The sequence below is a fragment of the Pinus tabuliformis genome, chromosome 2_2, assembly GCF_031772625.1.
Source record: "Pinus tabuliformis cultivar Carrire ecotype Pingquan chromosome 2_2, CPIR1, whole genome shotgun sequence".
NCBI classification, from domain to species: Eukaryota; Viridiplantae; Streptophyta; class Pinopsida; order Pinales; family Pinaceae; genus Pinus; species Pinus tabuliformis.
In genome coordinates, this window is record NC_142300.1 from 910,035,351 (window position 1) to 910,053,371 (window position 18,021).

General features: G+C 33.8%; 1 pseudogene; it reads left to right on the plus strand.

Annotated features, from left to right (window-relative positions):
- The first annotated feature begins 15,352 nt into the window (after positions 1-15,352).
- Positions 15,353-16,738, plus strand: LOC149195968 (caffeic acid 3-O-methyltransferase pseudogene; annotated as a pseudogene).
- Positions 16,739-18,021: the final 1,283 nt, after the last annotated feature.

An 18,021-nucleotide genomic window follows, 5' to 3' on the forward strand; every position in this document is an offset into this window, starting at 1 on the left:
ATTTATGTTTGTTCTTATTATAGTTAATAATTTCATTAGGATTATGGTTCATTTGAATGTTATAGCATGGTTCTTATTATCATATGGTTTATTACACATTATTTCCTCTATTCTTATTTGATAAACACTAGCAAGTTATTCGCACAACATCTTGGTTCCAGTTCAGAAGCTCATGCTTACTAATCTTATTTAACAGTATCACTCATTCCAAAGAACCAACACACACACACACACATATTCAACATGTCCACCAATATCATATATGTATAAAAATGCATCCACATATTCATACATAAACAACACAAATATAGTTCCATAATCCAAAACTATCACAATTAAGAATGGATTATGCTTCATCAACATATAAACAAGTACTAGCAGATACTTAAATTTAAATTTGTAGGGAAATTGAGTCTGGAACAAGGACTCTCCACCCACCCATAGATAGTTGCAATCTCACTTACCTACAACTGTCACCACCGAGTGAGATTCCAGAGTATGAGGGTGTGATTGCTTAAGGGGTTAAAACTCCAACTTCTAATCAAAACAGGGACTCCAGAGGACCTCATTCCTCAATTCCACATGCTGAAAAATGCTTCCTTTGACAACACATAGAGTCCAAAGGTGCTCTACCTCACCCCAATTTCTTGCACAAGGATTCACCCCTTTTTAGGGAGTCCAAAATCCATTGTTACAATAATGTAGTAACCACAAGTCATTAATTAGATCCTCCCTTGACGCTACTTCAGCATGGCCTCTTACCAAGTTGTTATAAGGCTGCAAAGTCTACTATCTCAAACCATATCCTCAGGGGACCCAAGCTATTACAAGGCTCTAGATATTCCATCCTAACCCATAACGTCTAGGGCTCCAAAGAACTTTGTCTCAACCCACAACCTCTAGAGACCCAAGCTAGTACAAGGTTCTAGGTATCTTATCTCAACCCAAAGCCTCTAGAGATCCCAAGTTGTTATAGGGCTCTAGAGTCTAGAAAATTAGGCCACAACCTCTAGGGAACTAGAGAACCATTCCCCTTCTCTTCTCTTCTCTTCTCTTCTCTTATCTTCTCTTCGGAGCTTCCTTCTAATTGTTCTCGTAGATGATCCAAATATTATCTTCCTTCTCTGTCTTCCTCTTACACACCTAAGTTGAAATGGATGTCTTCCCTTGTTTTCTTCTATATTTACCTTTGACTAAATCCTCCTCTTGTTATTTTTTTCCCTATTTTACATAGACTGGTGTGTCCTTGCTAACTTTTAATGCGTAGTCTCTGTGTTGGAATTATTCTCCTCTTTTCTTATTGTTGTTTCTCAAGCAACATGGGTCTCCCTACCTTCTATTACCACCCATTTAATTTCAAGAACTAGTTCATTAAATTCATGCACCACAAAGCCTTCAATGGTTGTCCAAACAATTCATATATCCTGCATAAGAAACCACAACATCCCAAGAAATAAATCCTCCTCCCCATCTTTGGAATCCACAGTACTTTGACTCAGCCCCCTTTTTCAAATTTCACATATAGAAAAATATTTACACTGTGCTTTATGAGAGAGCCATGGGTGGGTTTCTGCAGTCCCCTCCCCATAGAGGGAACATTTCCCTTGGTGTTCATCTTCCCATATGCAACACCAAAAATGAAACACAACACATATGTTTCATCTAGATTTATACACACAACTTTATACAATATTTACAATCATATACACACTTTCTTTAATCAACAAACAAGAAGGGATGATTAAATTTCATGGCATCAACCATTTCCTTCGTGGCCTCCTCTGATCCAAGGTGCTTCCACTCCGCCTTGACTTTCGCTATGGTTTGATTCTAGAGCATGAGACTTTTCTAGTCTAGAATGCACATTGGATTTGGGTAGAACTCTCCCTCTAGTTCCACCTATAGAAAAATGAATCAATCATATTATTAGAGTCAAATACATATATTTTATCTAAAGAAACTGAAAAAAATGATGAACTCTAACTAAAGGAGGTAAATTCGACCTATATGCCACTGGTCGAATCCTCTCTAGGATTTCAAATGGCGCGAAATATCATTGTGCCAACTTGGCACATGTCCCAATCCTTAGGGAGTTCTTCTTGGGTTTAATCTTGAGGTAAACATGTTCCCCAAATTAGAACTCTTTGTGCACTATATGCTCATCTACATAGCTTTTCTACCTATCCTATGCCACTTTCATTTTTTTTTATGACCCAGACTTGTTGCTTCATATCCTTGAGCATATCAGGTCCTACATGGACCCTCTTAACTAGATCACTCAAGATAAGAGGAGTGTTTCAACTCCTATCATACAATGCCTCAAATGGGCTCATATTTAGGGATTCTTGGTATCCATTGTTGTATGTAAATTCCACAATTGCAAGATATTCTTCCCACTTTTTGGGTTGATGCATTACATACATTCTTAACATGCCTTCAATAATTATGTTAATCCTCTCAGTTTTCCCATTTTTTTGGGATTGATAGGATGTAATAAATGCCAATTCTGTCACCATTCCTGCAAACAATTCCTTTAAAAATCTGGAAGTGAACCTAGAATCATTGTCTAACACAATATTCTTGGGGATGCCATGTAGCCTCACAATCTATTTTATGAAGATTAGTGCTATGTCACTAGCGAAATTAGTGGATTTTATTGCTACAAAATGAGCTATCTTTCTTTTCTTATCCACCACTACCATGATTGTGTTATGCTTCTTGGATGTTTTAAGAAATATTGTAATGAAATATGTATAAGTTACCTCCCACTTTCATTTTGGTATAGGGATAGGCTACAACAATTCTTCTGGATTCTTTCACTCAACCTTTACTTGTTGGAATTCCAAGCATATTTCCATGAACTCAACTACTTCAATCTTCAAATTCAACTAGTAGTAGTTTTTTTAACAACTGTAAGGGTCTTTTGATACCCTAGGTGGCCTGACTAAGGTTTAACATGGAACTCTTTCATTAGTGTTCGTTTCATTTCATTGTTCTTCTACTAAAAGAATGAGAAACCTTGCTTTCTTTACCTTATATGTACTTGATTTTAAAGTCGAATTCATTGAGTTTGGCCAACCATCTTGCTTATAAGTTCCCCGTGTGTTTTGCAACATGTGCTTAACTACCTCTAAAGGATTTGTTAACTATAGAAATGTGTTAGTTTAATAACGCATGTATGTTTTGGTGTAATGACAATCGTGATTTAAACAAGTGGTATTAAAGCCAAAGGTATTGAGTTTGAAACACACCCATATTGCATTGGAGGGGAGATTGTTGGGCATTGGATATTCCAATGCTCCCTATCTATTTCACAACATGTGGTTAATCTCCTCTTGAGGATTTGTTAACTCTAGCAATGTATTCATTTACTAACACATGTATGTTTTGGTATAATGACAATCATGATTCAAAAAAAAATTCCAAATCCTTGTTGATTGGGATTCATTTCCAACAATATCTTATTCTTTGCATTGATTTACAGGCCTTAATGCACTACTTCTACAAACATGAGATTCGTCCCAAAAATTATTGCACCTAGAAATTCAACATGTTTTAATAAGGGGGGAAGTGAATTTTAATCTTTTAAAACATTCTTATTAAAACTTCTAGGATACCTACTCACATAACCATTTCTTAAGATATTATATCATCCCTCACTCCTATTCCTCATACATTCATTTCTCACATATGCTCTGCAATCTAATTCCTTATAACCAAAATTCTTACATAAAGAATAATAGCCATAAAAGAGATTTTAAACATCATATGTAGAAAACCTTCTTGAGGGAATTAATGTTTTGGATCCATTTTTGTGGTTTGGTTAGTCTTCACTTCCTTTCCTAGTGTTGTTCGTGTTTCTAATCGGTTCATGTCTCAGCTAATACTTTGCTTCATTTCTAACATTGCTTGCTTTAATGTTGGATTCTTTGAGAACACTGGCATAGCTTCTGGGTTCTTCTTTGCATTTATTTTATATTTCCATTTATTGATTCTCCCTTAGAAGTTTCATGATAACCATGACCTACTTTAATAAAAGGAGATCTCTAGCGATTGAAAATATCATATAATATTTCAAAACTCTTTTCAAACTTCAAACTTTTATTTTTCTAATCAATGGCATTCTCTAAATCCTTTCTCAATGAAAAAATATCAACTTCTAATTTCTCACAATGCCCTTCCTTTTCTTTGAGTTGGCTTAGCAAAATTAACAATGTTACCAGCTTAACAAAAACTTTATCGAGTCCTCATTTTTTGGAGGACACACTAAATCATTATATCCATGTTGATTTTTAAAAGTGGTTATGAAACATCACTCTCTTTTAATTTTAAGGTGAAATTTCCAAAAAAAATGACCATGGAATTAATAACCAAATATCATGATTACAAAATAAATGAAAAACCATGCTGAACTATGAAAGTGTTGATGCAACATCATCTCTTTTTCTTCCCAAGATTGAAATTCAAACATCTTTCAACCCTAGCTTTAAAGACAAGATACCATGGTTATGAAAGACATGTAAAACATGTGGAAATCCAAAAGTAGCAATAAAACATCACTACCCCCTGTTTTCGGGACTGAAATTTAAACAATTTTGACCATTGCATTACAGTAAAAGTATCATGATTACAAAAAGTGTTAAAAATCAACAATTAAAGTTTTTCTACATTCCTTTGTTTTTTTCCAAATGCTTGATTTTGAGATTTCTTCAAAATTTTCTATCATTATTTTATTTTATTTTATTTTATTTTTGGCATAAAATTACCAATAAATTGACCTTATAGCTTTGACAATTAATACCATAGAAAATGACAATCTCAATAGAGAGGATGGCTGGAAGATCAGTAGTTGTTGGATCCCAGCCCTCTCCTCCTAGTCGTTTTCTTTCTTTTCCACCCTTATTTCATCGATATATTAATTTTTTATATGGTAATTTATTTATTTATTATTATTATTATTTATATATATATATATATATATATATATATATATATATATATATATATATATATATATATATTTTTTTTTTATTTTTTATTTTTTTATACCATTAGACCTTGAATTAATTTTTATTTTCGACCCTTGAATTCTCTAAATTTTTTTGATGAATATTTATATTCTAACTAATATTTTAAAACTAATTTTATTAATTCAATTATTTATGTTATTATTATTATTAATTTTACTTTATTAATATATTAATATATTTGAAATTAATTTATTTTATGTTTAACCTATTTTATTATATTACTTTATTCTATAACCGTGTGTATATATATATATATATATATATATATATATATATATATATATATATATATATATATATATATATATATCCCCTTATCATGGTCAAACTAGCCGTTATAACTGACTAATATTTTTATTTAACAGTTCAAAATTAATTTTATTCTTATTAATTAATATATTTGAAATTATTTATTTATTATTATCATTTAATGATTTACTAATTTTACCTATTCTAGTATACATTTCTAACAATTTTTTTAGGTTTATTAATATATTTAAAATTAATTGATTTGCAATTAATTTATTTTATGTTATTCTATATTAATAACTGAAATTTCCTTTATATAAAAATAAAAAAAATAAAAACAAAAATAATATAAATTAATATAATACCTCTTATCATGGTCAAACTAACCGTTATCAGGTCAAATTTAGCTGTTGTCTTTTTAGTTGTTACCTCATCAAGAAATCTGAGTCAGTGGATATTCTGCCCTATCTATTTAAAGTGCATAACCAGATCTGCTCATTCAACTTGTCATGAACCACACTGGTTGGTTCGAAACGCGTCGACAAAATTTCTCCATGTGATTTTCGCCAAAAAAATTTTCAAAAAATAAATCGATTATAATTTTGAAAATAACATGATATAATTTTTGTTTAATTATTAATTATTTATATTTTCAAATAATTTACATTAACAAAAAATTGAGAAAAAATTATATATTTCCGTAATTTTTTTAAGAAAACTTAATTAAAAACAATGACCCCTTTATTCTAGAAAATATTGAAAACCAATATTTTTTAATGGACCCTTTTTATTAAATAAAAAGAAATAAACATTATAAAAGTACATAAATATATTACCAACCATTTAAATTACCTTTAAAAATCAAAAATTACTTTAAAACCCCTATAACATTAAAAGTAATAACCAAACAAATTAAAATAATACACTTTGAAAACTAAGATACATTTACAACATTAAAATGGCAAAAAAACAATTAATTTAAAAAAAAAAACAAAAATATTTTTAAAAATATTAATATTTAAAAAAAAAATTATCCAATAAAATAAAATTATATATATACATATATATGTATATATATATAATTTAAAATTCTAAAAAACTAATTAAAATACATAAAAACAAAATAAAATAAAAATTAACATAACGTAAAATAATTTTTTTAACAAATAAAAAAAATGGAAACAAGGGTGTATAGGCGTATCTAATATATGAAGTGGGAGATGGTGATGCCTACCATTTCCCCTGTCTGCAGTCGCGTTTCTTGTCCCATGAGTAGAGGCGTAATGACCAACATCGACCTGCCCCATGAGTAGGGGAGTCTGATTCCTCCCCCATGAGATCAACCATGTAGAAAACATAAGGAAGGACAAAACTCGTTTTTTATAATAACATCACAATATAAGAGAAGGAACAAAAATCTTACGCTATAAACTAACTATCTAGCGAGCCCCATGGGGAAAATACTGATCCTCACCTTTTCCTGAACCATATCACATATTAGGTTTGTTTTTATTGAAATTATGTTGTTTTTTTATTTTAATATATTTTATACTTTTAATACTTTAAGTCTTTATTTTTTTATTATATATCTATATATTAGTTTTTGATTTATTTATTTTCAATTTAAGTCTTTATTTTTTTATTATATATCTATATATTAGTTTTTAATTTATTTATTTTCAATTTATTTAATATTTTAGGTTGTTTGTTTTGTTTTGTTTTTTTGTTTGTTTGGTTTGTTTTTTGTTTTTTTTCAATGTTTTGTTTTAATATATGTTTTTTTTTTTTGAATTTTTTGTTTTTGAATTTTTTTTTAATCAGTTTTTCGAATTTTTTTTTGGTTTAAATATATATTTTTTCATTTTATATAGGAAATTATGGGTAATTTTATTTATTATAATATATATTTTTTGATTTTATATAAGAAATTATGGGTAATTTTATTTATTATAGGAAAAATAAAATTACATTTAGCATATATTATACGCATTTAAAAAGGAAACGCCTCTTAGCATTGAGTTAGAAAGAGAAACTAACAACTTTGAGAATCATATAATAAAATAAAATAGGAATTAACTCTTGAAATTTGTGTTTATATTTTCCCTTTTCTTTTTTTTCATTTTTGTTAATCATATAAATTTGGTTTAATATGAACCAAAGCCAATTATGGACCTAGTTCCATATGGGAAACTTCTTTGTTTAACTCTAAGCTCTCTGAATTATGAGCTCTTTTTGTTCCCCCATTCCCATCTGAAGCATGAAGACATTCAAATTTGGAACCCTTTTGAAGAAGGGTGGCATTCCATGACTATGTCATGGCGTACCGATCCATTTTGATTCCAAGTTCTGCTAGAGCATCCAATTCTAATTATACAAGATGACTCTCCTTGATATCTTCTTCTTCATCTCCTAAAATGTGGTGTTCTAAAAATTACCAATCTTTTGGCCTATTGGATTACTTATTTTTCGTTTTTGGATTCTTCTTCTCTTGTGGCATGTGCTTTATAGGCGTCCTATTTGAAAACAAACTTGACATCAAAATGTAGTGTTTTCATAATCTAAAACTTGAGAACACTAAAAAAATTTGTGTTTCAGGATTATGTGGTCTCGTAGACCTTTGCTAAGATCTATATCCATACATATCCTTGAAGAAGTGAAGAGGCCTTCCTCTAGTCTTTCTAGGCCCATTTTTTTGAATTTTCCCAAGGTATTGCCAATATATTTAAGAACTTTGTAATGATGGAATGTGAGAGGTATTTTTGGAATTCTTACCCAAGCTGACATAGTTGACACCACCATAGTTGTGGCATCAAACTGTTGGAATTATAGAGTAATAAATAACCCAACTCTTCCCCAAAACCAAGGCCCTTAATTTACAAAAGAATCTAGGTCCTTATGAGTTTGAAATTGGACTATGAAGAATCCTTTGTAACATTAAAAAAATGTCACAATTGGGTGTGCAAAAGGAGAAAACCCACTAGAATAAAGCTTTAGGTTTTGGCCAAAAACCATTAAATCTGCAAATAACAACTTTGGAATGGAGGATATAAAATAGGAGAGATACCTTTAAAATAATGACATCCATTGTAGGTTTTTGCTCCATTTGACCAACTATGTAGGGGCCTTTAATGTTTTGACTCAGTTCTACTATGTCTAAAATATTTCCTTGTACTATTTCCTTGAAAGAAATAGAGCATCGAGTTGAAATCCTGGCACCTTGAGCACCCCCACACAACCTTGAGGTTAGGATTATGGTAGAGGATTTTGTGTGGCGTAGTGTTTGATCTGTTAGGAATCTTGGTGAATTTTCCCATCATATTGAAAACATAGATGATTTGTAGGCATATCCCATTTGTCTTCAATAGATTGCTTCAGAGAAAAGACATAGGTAAAGCTTGTTGTCCAAGAAATTGAAGTCTTCCCATTTATATTTTTGACAAAGATATAGAAAAATTACTCTAATTCTTCTTTGTCTAAGAGAAAAAATTCCCAGACTAGGATAAAGAGGGACATCTTTGTACTGAATGCATTAGAGTGAAGACAAGAAGCATGACCTCCCAAATCTCCACAAACTATCAAGCAAAGCGTATAATTAAAAACAAAAGCTAAAAATGATGGGGGGGGAGGAGGGTGGAAGATGTCGCCAAACTGAGCGCATCCATTGTTCCATGTGCATCCAACCTGCCCAACTAGAAAAATCATAATTTGATTTCATCTTAGAGGAAAGAGTGGAGACACTTAGCATCTTCAAAAGAAAAACCAATTGTTCCAATCTTGACCCCTACCTTATCTCTTCCTCATGGTGAAAATGGAATTTCCACAACTGATTAATGGAAACAATAAAGGTAAAGGCCAAAGAATAAGATTTTCCAAGTATAAAAGGAAACCATGAAACTTTTTGGTGCTCCATGGCACATCCACAAAGAGGGAGAACAAGCACTAGTTCATGGTGGTGGTAAGGAAAGGACCAAAACACATAGAAGCCATAGAATCCATAATGATACTTCATTACTACCGAAAGGCAGATCCATGACTATTGCTCTTTGCATCAAAATTTTCTAGCTAGCAAGCTCAAGAATCACTCACACAAATCCATGGATTTTTTGAACTCCCCATGGAATCCATGTATGCATCCCACAATCTTCTCCTAATGCCAAGCTAGTTGAAATGCTCTAATGCAACTTGTGATAGGTGTTGAAGGGATAATTTGAATTATATAAATTAAGGGTGGATAGTGGAATACATTTGGGATTCCTATTCAATATAGGAGGTTTATTATGCTTCATATACCTTTTTTATTATTTATCCCTTAGTGCAACAAGAAAAATAACATATTCAAATTATTTTTTTGAAAGATAATAAACATTAATTGGTTGTTTTTCTTAAAATTATCATAGTTATCATATCTTGCGGTATGTGATATTGTAGAAGTAGATATATATTAATTTTATTGTCATTCTCATGTAAACCAACTAAAACAGATCTATCTTTTTAACTTGATTGAAAATAAGAAAATTCATAACTAATTTATTTAATTTTTACATCAAAAATTCATACATTCATAACACATATACTTCCTACACTTAGACTAGGTGAATTAACCATGACTTAGAATTACATTGTAATAATATCGGATGAAAGACATAGTTCATAGGGGAGAAAAAGCGTTGGCAAAAAAAATAAAACGTTCAAAACCTTGTTAACCATATTCACCCATAGTCAAACTATATCTATATCCTTTATTATAATTAACATTATTCATATATTATAAATGATACTTAACCATTTCCAAACATACATATCCAAAGTAAATCATGTTTAGCCATATTTAATATGGTCATAGATGGGCCACCAAAATTAACAGTAGCATAACACGATCAAACGTCATTAGTTATCATCAAACATGGTCAAAATGTGTTGAGTTCTACTTTGCAACATACCCATTGAGGAATGTAGCAATTAAACCGTATTCAACCATGGTCAACAATCGTCATAGGTGTTCGAGACTCAATCACAATCAACCATACCCAAACATGATTAATCATAGACAACATATACAAACATGGCCAACCATGGTTAAGAATGGTCAATTATAAGTACCCATGGTCAAACCACCATTAACCATTGTTAGACATGGCTAATCATCGTCAAACATTGTCAAACACAATCAATGATGGTCAAAGACAATCAACCATAGTCAACCATGGTTATTATGATATATTATCAAAGTTAAAATCTCATGGAATTCATCTTACATTATGCAATCAAGTTATAATATGTAAAGACCTATAGTATCCATCATTAAAAGGTAGCAAAAACAAAATTATAATTTACATCACTCTATATTTCATTATATTTTAACCTCTACAAAGAGAACATAAAACACATGTTAAGTTATATTGCTAGTAATATATTATTTTCCTCATAACAAAATCTGCAACATACACAAATGTAAGCGGTTTAATACACTTTATGTAACTTTGTTACTATTGTATCCTTTAGTGCAATAAGAAAAATAACAATATTCAAATTAAACTTTTTGAAAGATAACAAACATTCACCTGATGCTTTTCTCGCAATTATCATACTTAACACAACTTATGGTATGTGACATCATAGAAGTAGCTATTGTTGTATATTATAGTCTTTCTTATGTAAACTAACTAAAACACATTTGTCCTTTTAACTTAATTGAAAATCAACAAATGCATGGCTAAGCTATTTAACTTTTACATCAAAAAATCATATATTCTTAACACATATACTTCCTACACTTAGACTTGGTCAAATTATTGATCACATAGAATTATGTGGTTATAATATTGGATGAAAGACATAGTTCCTAGGGGATAAAAAATGTTGGCACAACAAAATAAAGTGTTTAAATCCTTGTTAACCATACTTACCTATGGTCAAACTATATGGGCATCCTTTATTACAATTAACATTATTCAGACATTGCAAATTGTACTTAACCATTTCCAACCATACATAACCAAATTCAACCATGTTTAGTCATAATAAACATGGTCATACATGACCAACCATAATTAACCATAGTCAAATATGGTTAACCATAGTAGAATATGGTTTATTGTTATTAATAATAAAGTGACGAGTTCTACTTTGCAAAATATGCATTGAGGAATGTAGCAATTAAACCACATTCAACCATTGTCAACACTCATCATAGATGGTCAACCAGACTCAACCACAATCAACCACAATCAACCATACATAAACTAGGCCCAACCATGGTTAAGAATGGTCAAACATAAGCACCCATGGTCAAACCATCATTAACAATTGTTAGGTATGGTTAATCATAGTCAAACATTATCACACATAATCAACCAATGTGAAATATGGTTGACCATAGTCAACCGTGGTTAAACATAGTCTAACATATTAAATTATTGTTAACTAAAGTCAAAGATGGTCAATCATAGTAAACCATGATCAATCATGGCCAACCACATTCAACCATATTCAAACATTTTCAATCATAAACATTGTTAAATGTAGTTAATCTTCCATGGTTGACCATGTCCAAATATGATCAACCACAATCAACCATGGGCCACCAAAGTCAATGAAGGTCACTATCATAACCCTTCATTAACATTGGAATGCCTCATAACATCAAGAAAAATAGAAATTTAATAAATTTATATATAGTGAATGATTCAATGTGACATAATTAGTAAGCGAACAATATTTAAGAATAGCCAACATGGGCAACCATAGTTAACCATAGTTAATCATGGTAGAACATGGCCAGTCATCTTCAACCATCTCCAACGATAATAGCCATGGGAAAACATAGTCAATTTTGCTCAACTATAGATAGAAAAAATACAATAATATCGTTATTCAACGTACATTCCATATTTATGTTTTATATTTGATAAGTTATCATTAGAGCTTGTAACTTCATATTACACTATTACACTATTACATTACTGAAGTTATTGTGATAGATTGTCAAATTTAAAATTTCATAAAATTCATCTTGCATTATACAATCAAGTTGTAATATGCAAAGCCCTTTTATATCCACAAACTTACAATTTACAGAAACAAACATACAATTTACATCACTCTATATTTTACTATATTTTAACCTGGAAAAGAGAACATAAAACCATGTTAAGCTATATTGCTAGTAATATATTCTTGTCCTTGTAAGAAAATCCACACCACAAGGAAATATATCCATGTGTAAAATTGGAATGAAAAAAATAAATTAGATACTAATGGGTATGTTGAAGCTGTGATTTTCACTCAAACCATGAGCTCGGTTGTCTTAAGAGGAATGCAAACCAAATTCAAGCTATTGTTTTCCATAGCCACCAACTGAAGCCAAAGCCTATACCATCAAACTCTGCAAATGATTGCTTTGAATTTATATGACATTATTCAAGTCGTGATTTTCGGCACTAGTTGATTTGAATACTGAGAAATTAAAGCCAATAGCTAACTACAGGTCGTCGTCGTCGTCATCATCGTCATCATCATCATTGTCATCATCGTCGTCGTTGTCGTTGCCGTCACCGCCATAGTCATTAGTCTAGTCGTGTTTTTTGGCACTACGATAGCTTTGAATTTATACGACACATTAGTCCAGTCATGATTTTTGACACTAGTTGGCTTGAATACCGAGAAATTAAAGCCATTAGCTAACTACAGGTCATTTTCGTTGTCGTCGTCACCGCCTTAGTCACATTAGTCATTAGTCAAGTCGTGGTTTTCGGCACTAGTTGCTTTGAATACTAAGAAATTAATGCCAATAGCTAACTACAAGTGGTCGTCGTCACCGTCGCCACAGTCACATTAGTCATTAGTCAAGTCGTGGTTTTTGGCACTATGATTGCTTTGAATTTATATGACACATTAGTCAAGTTGTGATTTTTGGCACTAGTCAATTTGGATAACGAGAGATTAAATCCAATAGCTAACTACTAGTCATCATCGTCGTCACCATGACCACTGCCGCCGCCACCTTAGTCACATTAGTTATTAGTCAAGCCATGGTTTTCAACACTAGTTGCTTTGAATACCGAGAAATTAATGCCAATATCTAATCTTCATGGTGGTGGTGGTGGTGGTGGTGGTCATCGTCCTCATTGTCGTCATTGAATCCATTCAATGGTGAGTTAAGGAGTTGTATGGATATCCAAGCTGTTAACAAGGGTGGGTCTGTCACCGATTAGACAGTTTGAATAAAAAGAAATTAAAGCCAATAGCTAACTACTGGTCATCGTCATCGTCATCGTCACCACTGCTGCCGCCACCTTAGTCACATTAGTTATTAGTCAAGTCATGGTTTCAAACACTAGTAGCTTTGAATACTGAGAAATTAATCCCAATAGCTCCTCTGTCATCACTGCTTTGATTTCGATGATGATGATGACAATGATGACGACGACGACGACGACGACGCTGCCACCGCCGTCGTCTTCGTCGTCATTGTCATCATCATCATCATCATCAAAATCAAAGCTATGAACAAGGGTCGTCATCATCGTCGTCGTCATCATCATCATCATCATCATTATCAAAATCAAAGTTGTGAACAAGGGTGGTTCCGGATATGGATATCTGCAGCTCCTGAACAAGGGTGGTTCCGGATATGAATATCCGCAGCTCCGAATATGAATATCCATCCCTTGTTCCAGATATGAATATCCGCAGCTCCGAATATGAATATCCATCGTCGTCGCCGCCATCATCATCGTCATCATCATCATCATCCTTCGAATATGAATATCCATCGTCGTCGTCAACATCGTCGTCGTCATCATCGTCGTCGTCGTCGTTGTCGTCATCGTCATTGTCGTCGTCGTCGTCGTCATCGTCATTGTCGTCGTCGTCGTCGTCATCATCATCGTCGTCATCATCATCATCATCGTTATTGTCGTTGTCGTCGTCGTCATCGCCATCGTCATCATCATCGTCCTCATCATCATCATCGTCATCGTCATCGTCGTCATCGTCATCGTCGTCATCGTCATCATCATCATCATCATCGTCGTCGTCGTCATCATCGCCGTCGTCATCCCCATTGTCGTCGTCATCGTCGTCGTCGTCGTCGTTGTCGTCATCGTCGTCGTTGTCCTCGTCGTCGTCATCGTCGTCGTCCTCCTCATCGTCATCCTCGTCGTCGCCGTCCTCGTCGTCCTCGTCCTCGTCCTCGTCGTCCTCGTCGGCGTCGGCATCCTCGTCCTCGTCATCATCCTCGTTGTCGTCGTCGTCCTCCTCCTCCTCCTCGTCGTCCTCGTCATCCTCATCCTCGTCATCCTCATCCTCGTCCTCGTCGTCCTCGTCATCGTCGTAGTCGTAGTCATCGTCGTCATAGTCGTCGTCCTCCTTGTCCTCGTCCTCGTCCTCGTCGCGGCCGCGGCCGCCGCCGCCGAGTTAAAGGAGTTGTATGGATATCCAAGCTGCCGAGTTAAAGGAGTTGTATGCTGCCGAGTTAAAGGAGTTGTATGGATATCCAAGCTGTGAACAAGGGTTCCATCATCGTCGTCGTCGTCGTCGTCGTCGTCGTCGTCATCATCCTCATCATCATCATCATCATCATCATCATCATCATCATCATCATCATCATCATCATCATCATCTCATCTACCTCCCCCCCTCCTCCAATCTGTGAAAGACGAAGAGGCCCTTCGGGTTTCGGCCCTAAGTATGGCATTTTCTTTAGAGAAACCTTTTCTCCTAAAATGTGGCCTGCGCATCATCATCATCATCATCATCATCATCATCATCATCATCATCATCATCATCATCATCATCATCATCATCATCATCATCATCATCATCATCATCATCATCATCATCATCATCATCATCATCATCATCATCATCATCATCATCATCATCATCATCATCATCATCATCATCATCATCATCATCATCATCATCATCATCATCATCATCATCATCATCATCATCATCATCATCATCATCATCATCATCATCATCATCATCATCATCATCATCATCATCATCATCATCATCATCATCATCATCATCATCATCAACAACAACAACAACCTCCCCCCCTCCTCCAATCTGTGAAAGACGAAGAGGCCCTTCGGGTTTCGGCCCTAAGTATGGCATTTTCTTTAGAGAAACCTTTTCTCCTAAAATGTGGCCTGCGTCTTAAAATCCCTGACATCATTTGGAAAGCCGGCCCCGATGTTTCTCTCTCCGTCCAACAGATCGCCGCCCAACTTCCCTCTGAAGATCCCGACGTGGGCGCCCTTTCCCGCATTCTCACTTACCTTTCAACAATGGGAATATTGCAGGCAGTGAAGCCAACAGAGGGAATCATCACGTCCATGAGCATAAAATACGCGCTTACTAATCTCAGCAAAACCTACTTCATCTCCGAGGATATTAACCCGCGAAGCCTCGTTCCCTTCGTTCTTTTACAGACACACCCAGTTTTCGTGGCCGCCTGGGACCATATTCACGAACGTGTGCTTCATGGCGGCGATAATTTCCAGAATTCTAGTGGCCAAGAATTCTGGAAGTTCACAACCAGCGATCCGGAGTTCAACGCCATCTTCAACATAGCCATGGTGTCGGTCACAAAGGCCACTATGCCAGAGATATTGGGTATTTATGATGGCTTCAAAGACATCAAAATGCTGGTGGACGTTGGCGGAGGGCACGGAGAAGCGTTGAGTCTCATAATTGATGCATATCCTCATATCCGCGGCATCAACTTTGATCTGCCTCAGGCTATTGCAACTGCACCAACTCTCCCTCGTATTTACATTTCGCTTTTTTTATTCTTTACATGCTTATCTATGACCGCCTTAGGAGTTCATAACATATTTATATGTGGCGTGCTCAAAGTTTCGAGGATTTATATTAATTACTTAAAAATAGCATTATAAAAATTGAGCAGGTTTAAGGGTGTTACCACGCTTAATAGTGAAGTTCCCTCATTCACGCAGGCGTACAACACGTCAGCGGAAACGTGTTTGAAGAGAGCGCACCCTCTGCAGATGCCATTTTTATTAAGGTGAGTAATACTTTTTGTTCGTGGTTCTGAATATAGATTTTATTTGTACGTTAATTATTTGTATGCAATATTATTTGTACTTTATTTAATTATAAGTTTATTGTGGATTTGTCAATGAAAGAATTTTCTACATGTCTGGGACGACCAAGACTGCATCAAGCTACTGAACAACTGCTACCAGGCGGTTCCAGACAAAGGAAAATTAATAATAGCAGAGGCTGTCTTGGATTTAACTGAAGATTCTGACATGATGGGATCTGCCAATGTTCTCGATGCTCTGATGTTGAATGTTTCACCGGGAGGTAGAGAGAGGACCCGAAAACAATGGAATGAACTGCTCAGAGCAGCTGGTTTTTCTCTCTCTAAAATCGTGGGGAGGAAGGGCAACTTAACTAAAGTTATTGAAGCTATCAAGTGCTAAATGCTTCTCAACATATCGCAGAACATAAGGATATAAGTGTGCTTCTCAACCGAAGAATATGAAGCAAGTTACGTTTTCTTGCATTATTAATATAGTCATGTTACTTATGAATAAAGACGTTGTGATCTCCACCAAAATATATCCAGAAGTCATGATGTAATCTCATAATTCAGGTTTAATCTATTATATTATTAAGCTGCTTGTGAATATTCGTCGTGTCAAAGTGTATCGTGTCGTCGTTTATAACTTTATAGTGTAAATGTTTGAAAGCAATTTGATGGCATTATACACTTTTCATTTTAATTGTTGCTACCTCACTCATATACAAAGAACATAATAGTTGTATTAATAGTTGTATTAGGAATAATGCTTGTTTTGTTGGTTTGGATTGGGTTATCTGAAGATCGTCTAAATATTCTTTAACCACAAATTTTACAAATTAAAATTAATTAAATCTTATTCTAATTATTTAAATATATCATATTTATGATTAATTATTTAAATATATCATATTTATGATTAATAAAAGTGTGAAGAATTTCCCGTTAACAAAATTCATCATAAATCTTTTAACCATGTAGCATCCGGTATTCTGTTTTGGTTTACAAACAACCTAGTTCCCCATGCAAACGAGTGCGGTCCATGCACTGAGTGGCAAAAGACATCGGGAAGAGAGTATATATATATATATATATATATATATATATATATATATATACCAAAATGGAATATGTATTGAAAGTAATCTCACAAAATATGATGATGATGATGATGGTTAAGGTTCGCGAGACCAAATAATGCTCTATCGGACCTGATGGTTAAGGTTCGCGAGACCAAATAATGCTCTATCGGACCTAAATAAACAAATTATCTATTTTGATTTAAGATTTTATTCCTATGCTCAAAAAGCTTGGAGAGAAGCCTCCCGAGCTCACTATAATTTTGACATTGTAAAAGACTAGGAAGGTCAGTATTGTAACAAAGATTGAGATCTAATGTGGTTATACGCGGGGCACTCTAAGAGGAAGCGGTTTTCATCCTCCATGTTCCTATTCTCACATATATGGCAGATCCTTTCCGTCCATGGCGTTTTAGGAACTGCCCAACGACCTGTTTCACTATGGAGCTCATGAGAATTCGTTCTAATCTTTGCTATATTAATTTTCTTCTTTGAGCTAGTTAAAATAGAGAGATACTTTTGATCTTCTAGGGTGGGGTTGATGACCTTCTTATAATAACTTAATTTTCTTTTAGCCGCTAAGTCTTTCTCACACCACATTTTT